The sequence below is a fragment of the Callithrix jacchus genome, chromosome 10 (genome assembly GCF_049354715.1).
Source record: "Callithrix jacchus isolate 240 chromosome 10, calJac240_pri, whole genome shotgun sequence".
Taxonomy (NCBI): domain Eukaryota; kingdom Metazoa; phylum Chordata; class Mammalia; order Primates; family Cebidae; genus Callithrix; species Callithrix jacchus.
The window spans coordinates 131669478-131679007 of NC_133511.1; positions in this window are offsets into that span (position 1 = coordinate 131669478).

The window sequence follows — 9530 nt, forward strand, 5'->3', positions numbered from 1 at the left end:
GCTGGGTAACAAGAGCGAAACTCTGTGTCAAAAAAAAAAAAAAAGAAACCCTTGGGCTTGTACTCTTCTGCACAGAGTCCTACGCTCCAGACGGTGGCTGAAGATTCCCCTCTGTTTCTGTCACTCATCGACTGCCCTTTGGTGCCACACTCTCGTCCACTTCCTCTGTCCTTCTCCCCTGGGCCCCCAACCTTCTGACCCCCCACAGCTCTCTCCTCAATGCCAGCCCTCTCTCCTGTGCGCTCCTCCTGGGGGCAGCGCCAATGCCCCTGCACCAACTCATCACCCCCAGCTCTTCTGAGAGATTCACCCCTGGGGCCTTCGGGGTCAAAATGGAACCAGAAGTGGCAGGACCTGCTGGCTGTCAGCCCGAGCTCCACCTCCCACTTCTCTTGCCAACAGAACCCCGTTTGTGTGGGTCAGTGAAGTGCTTCCCATAAAACTTTGCAGAAGGTGACCTTGGGACACAGTCTGGGCAACGAGGGGAGAGGGAGCCTGCTGCGTGGGCTTGGGGATCCATGTCTCATGGAGATGGTGGGCAGAGCTGCCATGACTGTTGGCTCTTGGCATCCCTCCACCTTTGTTCTGTCGGTCACGGACACGAAGCTGGGAGGTCCATGAGGGTGCCCAGGCCCAGGAACCCGGGAGAGGAGATGATGTTGGTAGCTGGGAGGCCACCTCAGGACTTTGTTCTGGGAGAAAAACGCCCCTGTGGGTTTCGGTTTCATGGGGCCCAAGGCCATTCTAACTCTACGCCTTGCACCCGTCTCTGAGGCTGCAGGTGGAGAGGCAATGTGCACGTGCCCCACTTCTGACGCCCCCTCCCCAGCAATGCTCTCAGTGGTCCAATCTTCCGTGGAAGCAAACTCTCCTCCGAGGCGGGTGCCCTAGCGTCCAGTGCTAGCCCCAGGAAGGTCGTCTCCCTTCCCCTTCCCCTATAGACCCAGAGAGAAAGTGCCTACCCCATGAAGCTGCTGGTCAAATGCTTGGTCCATTGGGTCCCACTCGGTCCCACTTGACCAAGACCTCATAGAGCAGCCAGAGAGAGAAAGGTTCAGACTGGTCTCAGAAGTAAGACGCCCTCCACAGGGAAGGGAAGCTGGGCTCAGCCACAACACGGAAGGCCCTGAGGACAGTGAGTAAACCAGACACGGAGGGACAAAGGCTGTTCGGCCCTCACCTGAGGCCCCTAGAGCCCCCAACTCAGAGAGAGCAACGTCGAACCGTGGGTGCCGGGGCTGTGGGAGGGGAGGGGACGTGGGTCTCTGGCGGGGATAGAGTCTCAGTTGGGGAAGATGAGAAAGTTCTGGAGAGGGATGGTGGTGACGGTTGAACAACTACGTGTGTGCTCAATGCCCCTTAACCCACACCCAACAATGGTTAAAATGGAGTATTTTCGGTTATATAAATTTTGCCACAATTTAAGAAATAACGCAAAAAAGCCAGTGTGTCCCTATCTGATTAATTATTAGCTCAAGTGTTTTCCCAGGACAGGTCAGGAAATCAAATCCTCTGCCCGTTTCTTCAGGAAGGGCCCCTGGCAGGACCTTGAGAACAGCAACTGATCTGCCCCACCCTGGAGAACAGGCTGTAAAGTCTTATCAGGGCCAACGTGCCACCAACCCTTGCCACCCTCGGCAGGCAGGAGCCTGCCCTGTGTCTATCCTGGATCCACTTCCCTCTCAGAGCTGAGGTGCTCAGAATCCAAGATGCCCCTCAAGGGTGAATTAATCATGGCTGCTGGCAGCAGTGGGGTGACCTCCACCAGCCGGGGCAGCCTCCCTCCCTCCATGGCCCCCAGGCCCTCATGGTCTCCGCTGGGGAGGCAGGGCCTTGCCCCTGGGGCCTCCTGTTGGCCGGGCCTGGTGGAGAGGCATGAGCATGAGTGGAGCTCTCCTAGAGGGCAGGGCCCTGTGGCCTCAGGGGGCAGACCCCCCTTTTTGCCTCATTAGGTGGATAAGAGGGGGTGCCCATCTTCATGGAGCCCCAGGACCTGTCCCCTTTACTTCCTAGGATGTAGAGGACAGGAGACCTGGGAGGAGCAAAGAGCCAGGTGGCCCCTGAGGCAGAACTGCTTCCGGAGCACATGAAGCTCTTCCTTGGGATGGAGAATCCCTCTTGCTCTGCAGGGCAGGGGGCTCTCCCGGCTGCCAAGGCCATCTGGGTGGTGACTGGGCACACAGAGGCACCAGCTGCCTTTCTGCTGCACTTGGGGAGCCCGTCAGGACCTGGGACCCGCCTCCTCCTCACTGTAGGTGCAGTGGCCTCGCCCGTCCCTCGTGGGAAGCTGCTTTATCAGCCAGGGTGCTGATATGAACTTCCGGCTTGAGTCCTAATGACTCCACTCACTTCCAGTTTCCAGGTCCGTTCCTTCAGTGAGATTGGCTCATGCATTGGTAACACTGTGAAATGATTCTTTTATGTGCTGCATTCCATCTTGGGATTCCCTGATATTCGAAATGAGAGTTTAAAATCTGCACATTAATGTTTACTCTTCGTACTCTGAAGCTCTATCAATTTTCATTATTTGGAGAGAGGGTCTCGTTCTGTCATCCAGGTTGGAGTGCGGTGGCCCAATAATGTCTCACTGCAGCTTCGGCCTCCAAGGCTCAAGCCATCCTCCCACCACAAGTGTGCACCACCATGCCTGGCCAGTGCTTTTATTTTTGGTGGAGATAGGGGTCTCACTATGCTGCCCAGGCTGGCCTCTAACTCCTGGGCTCAAGCAGTCCTCCTGCCCTTGCCTCCCAAAGTGCCTCTGTGCTGGGCCGTACATGAATCTCGACAGGTGTGTAGTGTCACACAGCCACATAGTGTCCAGATCTTGGCCACTTCTTTCTCTCTCTCTTTTTCTTCTTTTTCTTTCAGATGGAGTCTCTCTCTGCTGCCAGGCTGGAGTGCAGTGGCACGATCTTGGTTCACTGCAACCTCTGCCTCCTGTGTTCAAGCAATTCTCCTGCCTCAGTCTCCCGAGTAGCTGGGACTACAGGCGGGCACCATCACGCCCGGCTGACTTTTGTATTTTTAGTAACGATGGAGTTTCACCATGTTGGCCAGGCTGGTCTCAACCTCTTAACCTTGTGATCTGCCCACCTTGGCCTCCCAAAGGGCTGGGATTACAAGGTTTCTTTCTTTCTTTCCCTCCCTCCCTCCCTCATTCCCTTCTCTTCCTTTTTCTTTTCCCTTCCCTTCCCTTTCCTTTCTCTTCCTTCTCCTCCTCCTCTTTCCTTCCTTCCTTCCTTCCCTTCCTTCCCTTCCCTTCCCTTCCCTTCCCCTTCCTTCCTTCCTTCCTTCCTTCCTTCCTTCCTTCCTTCCTTCCTTCCTTCCTTCCTTCCTTCCTTCCTTCCTTCCTTCCCTTTCTTTCTTTCTCTTTTCTTCTTCTTTAACATAAGTTAATGCTTTTATTTTTTGAGAGAGAATCTCACTCTGTCACTCAGGCTAAGTGCACTGGCGTGATCATGGCTCACTACAGCTTTGAATTCCTGGGCTCAAGCAATCCTTCCATCTTGGCCTCCCAAGTAGCTAGGACTATAGGTCACCATGCCTGGTTAATTTTTACATTTTTTGTAGACAATGTCTCAGTCTCACTATGTTGCCAAGGCAGGCCTCAAAATCCTGGCCTCCCGCGACCCGCTTGCCTCAGCCTCCCACAGTGCTGGGATTACAGGCGTGAGCACCGAGCTCAGCCCAAGTCTTGGTTTCTAACACCATTCATCAGCAGAAGGAACCAGGCCTCCTGGCTCCCTCCAGTACTGTGCTTGCTCATTCCAGGACTGGGGCAGAAACTGTGCGAGTCAAGCATTTTGTAGTGCCGGAACGTAAGAAAGTGTTCAGAACAAGCAAATTAAAAAGCTCCAGAATTTTGAGGATGTGCTAAAGGTACAGAGCTGAAAGAAAGGACCCCTAGGACCCCGAGCTGGGACAATCTGAGTCACAAAATAAAGCAGTGTTAACTATAACCTAAGCATAAAATAAATACCCTTGAGTTCATACTGATATAAACAAATAAGTAATAATAAATGGAGAAAAGAGACACGTTTTTAATGTAAAAGAATGACAAATAAATCATGTAGACCCTCCACCCCCAAGGAGGTGGAGTGTGGCTGACAGGCCTTAGGTGGGGGCTGTGCACAGCGACTCCCTCCGAAAGAGAACAACATGGAAAGGGGAGCGGAAAGAGTCCCTTTACAACGGAGAAGGCTGGCAGATGATCTCAGCCGGGTGGCCAAGGCCAGCATCAGCAGTGCCAAGTCGTGGTGATGGTGCTTACCCTTGGTATGACGTGATGAGCGGGGCACTGTCCTCTGCCGCCTCCCTCCTCAAGCCCCACAGCCCTGATCTCATCGTGAGAAGAGCAGCAGCCAGATCGCAATAGATGGGTGTCCTATAATACGTCGGATAACGAGGAGAGTGAGAAACGACCCCAGCAGAGAGCAGCTCTGGAGACGTGGTGTCTGAATGTAAAACGGTGTCGCGGAACAAGGAAAGCAAATTGGGCAACATTTGAGGAAATCTGAATAAAGTATGGACCATACTGAGTTAATAACTAATGTATTAATATTGGTTTATTAATTGTGACAAATGTAATATACATATTGTATTAGTCAGCATTCTCTAGAGAAACAGAACAGGGTGTGTGTGTGTGTCTGCACACGCCCACCCACCCCACACACATGTATGTGTGGAGAGAGAGAGAGAGAGAGAGAGAGAGAGAGAATCTATTTTGAGAAACTGCTCATGTGATTGCAGAGGCTTGGTAAGCCCAGAATCTGATGGGGGAGCCCAGGGGGCTGAAGGCCCTGAGAAGAGCTGACAGCGGAGCCCAGTTCCTTCTTTCTCAGGTCTTTGTTCTCCTAAAGCCTTCAACCTATCAGATGAAGCCCACCACATTGTGGAGGGTCATCTGCTTTACTCAAAGTTCACCAATTTAAATGTTAGTATCTCATCCAAAAACACCTTTGCAGAAATATCCAGAATAACGTCTGACCAAACGCGGGCACCGTGGGCCAGTGAAGTTGACACACAGCATCAACGAAACCGTCAGCTGCAGATGCTGTGGCTGTCGACTGACACCAGAGTCCTGTCTGGGCAGGTTCCACGTGAAGAGGGCTTGAGTCAAAGCTGAGCTCCCGGAGGGGCGCACACAGGGGTGGCATGGAGGGGCCAGATGACCACACCCTCCACAGGATCTCTTCCCGTGAACCCCAAAGTTTCAGTAAATTCTACTCAATCTACAAAGTACCTAATGGAAATGTGGTTTTTTTAGATGAAAGGAAGGGGCGAAGTCTCAGAATCTGGCTTAATTTTTTGGAAGTGGTCATTCAGTTTTAAACAAAATAGTGTGAAATATCAAAGGTCTTTAAAATTTTTATTTATTTATTTATTTTAAGGCGGGGTTTCGGCATTTTGGTCGGGCTGGTCTCTAACTCCTGACCTCAGGTGATGCACCCACCTCAGCCTCCCAAAGATCTGGGATTACAGGCGTGAGCCACTGCGCCCGGCTGAAATATCAAAGTTTTCATGTGATATGAAAATGGTATTCAAACTTTTTGAGACGGAGTCTCGCTCTGTCGCCCAGGCTGGAGTGCAGTGGCACATTCTCAGCTCACTGCAGCCTCTGCCTCCCGGGTTCAAGCAATTATCCTGCCTCAGCCTCCTGAGTAGCTGGAACTACAGGCACGCACCACCATGCCCAGCAAATTTTTGTAGTTTTAGTAGAGACAGGGTTCCACTACGTTGGCCAGGATGGTCTTGAACTCCTGACCTCAGGTGATCTGCCCGCCTTGGCCTCCCAAAGTGCTGGGATTACAGGCGTGAGCCACTGTGCCCGGCTGGTACTAAACTTGGCTGTGTGACACAATCGCCCGGGGGGTTGCTGTGACAGATTGCTAGGCCCACTCCAGTTTCTGTTTCATTTCTAACAAGATGAGTGATGCTGATGCTCCTGGACCAGGAACCACACTTTAGGAACTACTATTTTATGTGAAGAAATAGATTTCTAATGCAATAAACAAGGATCATGCAAATGTTTTCATGCATGTGTGCTCTTCCTGGGTCTCTGATTCGAAGAGCTCCACGGGAGAGGGCTGTGCCCTCATCTGTGCCTCCTCCAGCGGCTTCTGTGGTTCCAAGTCTGGACACAGGGTGGTGCCCTGTGCCCACAGGTGTCTGCCGGACCTTCCAGGTGGTCCTGCAGGCTGAGGTGGCCTTGCAGCTTTCTGAGAGGGTGTGCGCCATGGCCGGTCTCTCTCCCACATCCCAGGGGCATTAGGGGTGTGTCCAGGGCAAGGTTGATAGGTACATGCTGAGTGGCTGAAGAGGGTGAGGGTGAAGATGCAGGTAACGGGACTACTTTTGGCCATCTATGGCCTTGAGCGCATCTTCTGATGCTGCCCCTGTCCAGGATGGGCCAGGATGGGTCTGGCAGACCCTGAGTCCAGAATCCTGAATGCTCTCCAGGCCTCCGTAATCTCTTTCCTGCACCCCCACTTGGCTACCCTCATGTTTTCCCTGGGTCACATTGTTCTCCTTCTATTAAATGGGAGACCTGGGGGTGGTGGGGAAGAGGGTCCAGGCCTCAGGGTGGTGAGAGGAGAGGCCATCTCGGGCAGCCTTGCTGTGGGGGCCTCAGGGATCTTTAACCACAGGGTTTGCTTTGAACAAGTGGCTCAAACTGGGGACAAAAACAAGGCTGGGATAAGGACCAAAGCTCACTGCTGCAGGTGGGGCCCCCGCAGCAGAAGCTGCGTGAGTGCAAAGGGAGGAGGACAGGTTTGTGCTCAGCAAGGTCAGAAGGGCCGTTATGACCGGTGAGGGGGCAGATGGGAAGGGGCTGAAGGCTGTGGCTGGTGTGGCCATCTGGGCTTGAGGGAGGCCTGCAGAGTCTCCTGGAGGGCAGTGTCTCCTCCAGGCATTGCTGCTCCCACCGCTGCCAGCTCCCTCCTCTCCTTTCACCTCCAGGCATTGCTGCTCCCACCCCTGCCAGCTCCCTCCTCTCTCTTTCCCTGGGGCATCACCCCTGCAAGGCTGGGCTGGCTGGGGGCTTGTTTGGAAGCCTCATGTCCTGCAGCACAGTGGGCCTCTCCACTACCCACCCGCACACACCACCTGCACCCCCCACTCTGCTTAAGCCCAAAAGGGGCAGAGGTGGAGGCCTCCCTCAGGGGCAAGCCTGGATGGTGGTGCAGCTAGTTCTTATCTGTGAAAGATGAGACAACATAGGCTGGGATAGTGATCCTTTGAACAAGCCCTCAGGTCCACAGCCTTATCCAGAACTGGACCCCAAAGCTATAATTAAAGCTTCAGGCGGAAGGGATTATTACAGAGGAGGGGCAGAGCCCCCCACGGCCTGAGCTGGTGTCAGGAGCCCAGCACTGCTGGAGGTAACATTCGGGATTGTGTCTCTCTTGGCTGTGATCAGATCCTGTCTGGGATGAGGCAGGAGGTTTGTGGGGGCACAGGGAGAGCAGATGAGGGGAGGAGCAGGACCAGCAAGGCAGGCGTGGTCAGAGCACTCAGGCCTTGGTGGGAGTGGAGCCTGCTGGGGGAAACTGATTGCTGTAGAAAATTGTCGGGGCTGCTGTGTGGAGGAGCAGTTGTGGAGACATGTTTGAGGCTGGACTTGGGGAGGGTGGGGAGTCCATGGGTTGGCTGTGGCATGTGAGTACCTGAGGGAAATGGAGGCTCACACTGACATTTGGCCTGAGCAGCTGAGAGGGCTGGAGAAGGTTGAAGGGGGCACCACAGGGCCTTGGGAACTTGACCACAAGGTGGGGATAGAGGCTAGTGATCAACAGATCCCAGCGATTGTGACTTGAGAAGGAGCAGCTGGGTGTCGGGCCAAGTGGACCAGAGCCCAGTGAGGTCTGGAGAGGGTGGGTGGAAAGACTGAGAGGGGTCTGGGGCCATGAGGTCAGGCAGGGCCTGGATGAGGTGAAAAAAGCCAGGAGCTCACAGTCCAGCAACCAAAGAGAAAAGGGCTGGAGAAGACGCCAGAGAATTGGCCTTTGCATGTGGTGGGACAGAAGCCTTGGGGCATGGGGCACAGGCTGCCTGGGGCAGCGCACATAGGCCCTCCCAGGGGGTGATGGTGGGAGTCTGCACCGAGAAAGGGAGTGGGTGAAATTGTCTCCCAGAGAGCAGGAAAACAATTTTATTAGGAAGTGTTTGCTGTGGGAAGGAATGAACCACTCAGTATCTGCAGAAGAGGCTGGGAGACTGTGGCCAGAGCCCAGCTAACCCAGCACATGCAGCCCTGGGTGCCTTGACTTACCTGTGGGCCCCAAGGGAAGGAACCTGGGGTCAGACAGAACCCCCTGCCCACAGCCAGCACTCACAAAGTGCAGAACTTCTTCCCAACAGGCAGCCCAGCATCCTCAGGGAACAGGCTGACTCCTCAGACAGCAGGAGCTGGGCCCCCAACTCAGGGCCACTCTGTGGTAACATCACTTGAGAAGGTTCAGCAGCTCACCCACGAATCCCAAAATGTGAGAATTTTATAAGAGCTCTACCTGGTACTGCATGGCTGACACCCCAGATACTTAGGGCTTACTTCAAAAGCATGTCACTTTTCCCCCTTGCATTCTCAAACCCTCGCCCTGCTCCCCTGTGGAGATCGTTTTTCATGAAGGGATGAAACCCCTTTTCAGAGGGAGTCACAGCTCCACACACTGCGAGTGCTTACTTGAAGTCACGTCAGGGAGCGCCAGGCTGGGGCTGCTGGTCTGAGGCTGGTTCTCTTCCAGTTCCAAGCAGGTGTCCTTTCTGCCAAGCCCTGTGACAGGAGGGGACAGCTGCAGCTCCCCCTTCAGCTATAAAAAGCCCCAACACCCAAGCAAGCAGAGGACACAGCGAGAGGAGGACACGCTGGGGAATCCCAATTGGAACTCAGGAAGGAGCCGGACCCCAGAACCATGCTGAGGCTGCGCCCTGCCCTCAGGCCGCTCCAAGCCCCGCTGAGGTGTTGGGCAGTCCCCAAGGCCCACGTCTCTGCCAAGCCGGCCGAAACACCCACCTCTCCTGCGGTAAGTGACCTCCAAGGTAGCAGTGGGCAGTCCTGAGAACTCAGCCCATTCCCTGGGTTTCAAGGTGACACAGAAGTCCAGGCTGGAGAAAGGGAGGGGTGATCATAGCACTGGGCCTTAGTCCCGCAGTGCCATGACTGTGACGGTGTCTGCACGCCAGGAAGGGGGTCCTTGCAGCCATCACCTGTAGGCCAGGCTTCCAAATGGGCAGCAGAGTCAACAGTGGGGAGGGGGCTCCCAGTTCTGAGGCTCTGATCACTTGGCCAAAGATGGGTACTAGGCTGAGCTTGGAGGCTTGGTGAATCCACTGGCTTCATCCCCTTAAAGAGGAAACGGAGGGCTGCTGTGAGGGTCATATGAAAGCACAGGTGAAAACTGAAACCTAAGTTAACTATTTCCACTCCAGTCGAGTACGAATGTCTGTTTTCAGCAGAAATAAACCAAGGTCAAGAAGGTCATTTGCCCAAGGTCATACAGCTAAGGCCTGAACCTACACTAAGGTCCCCA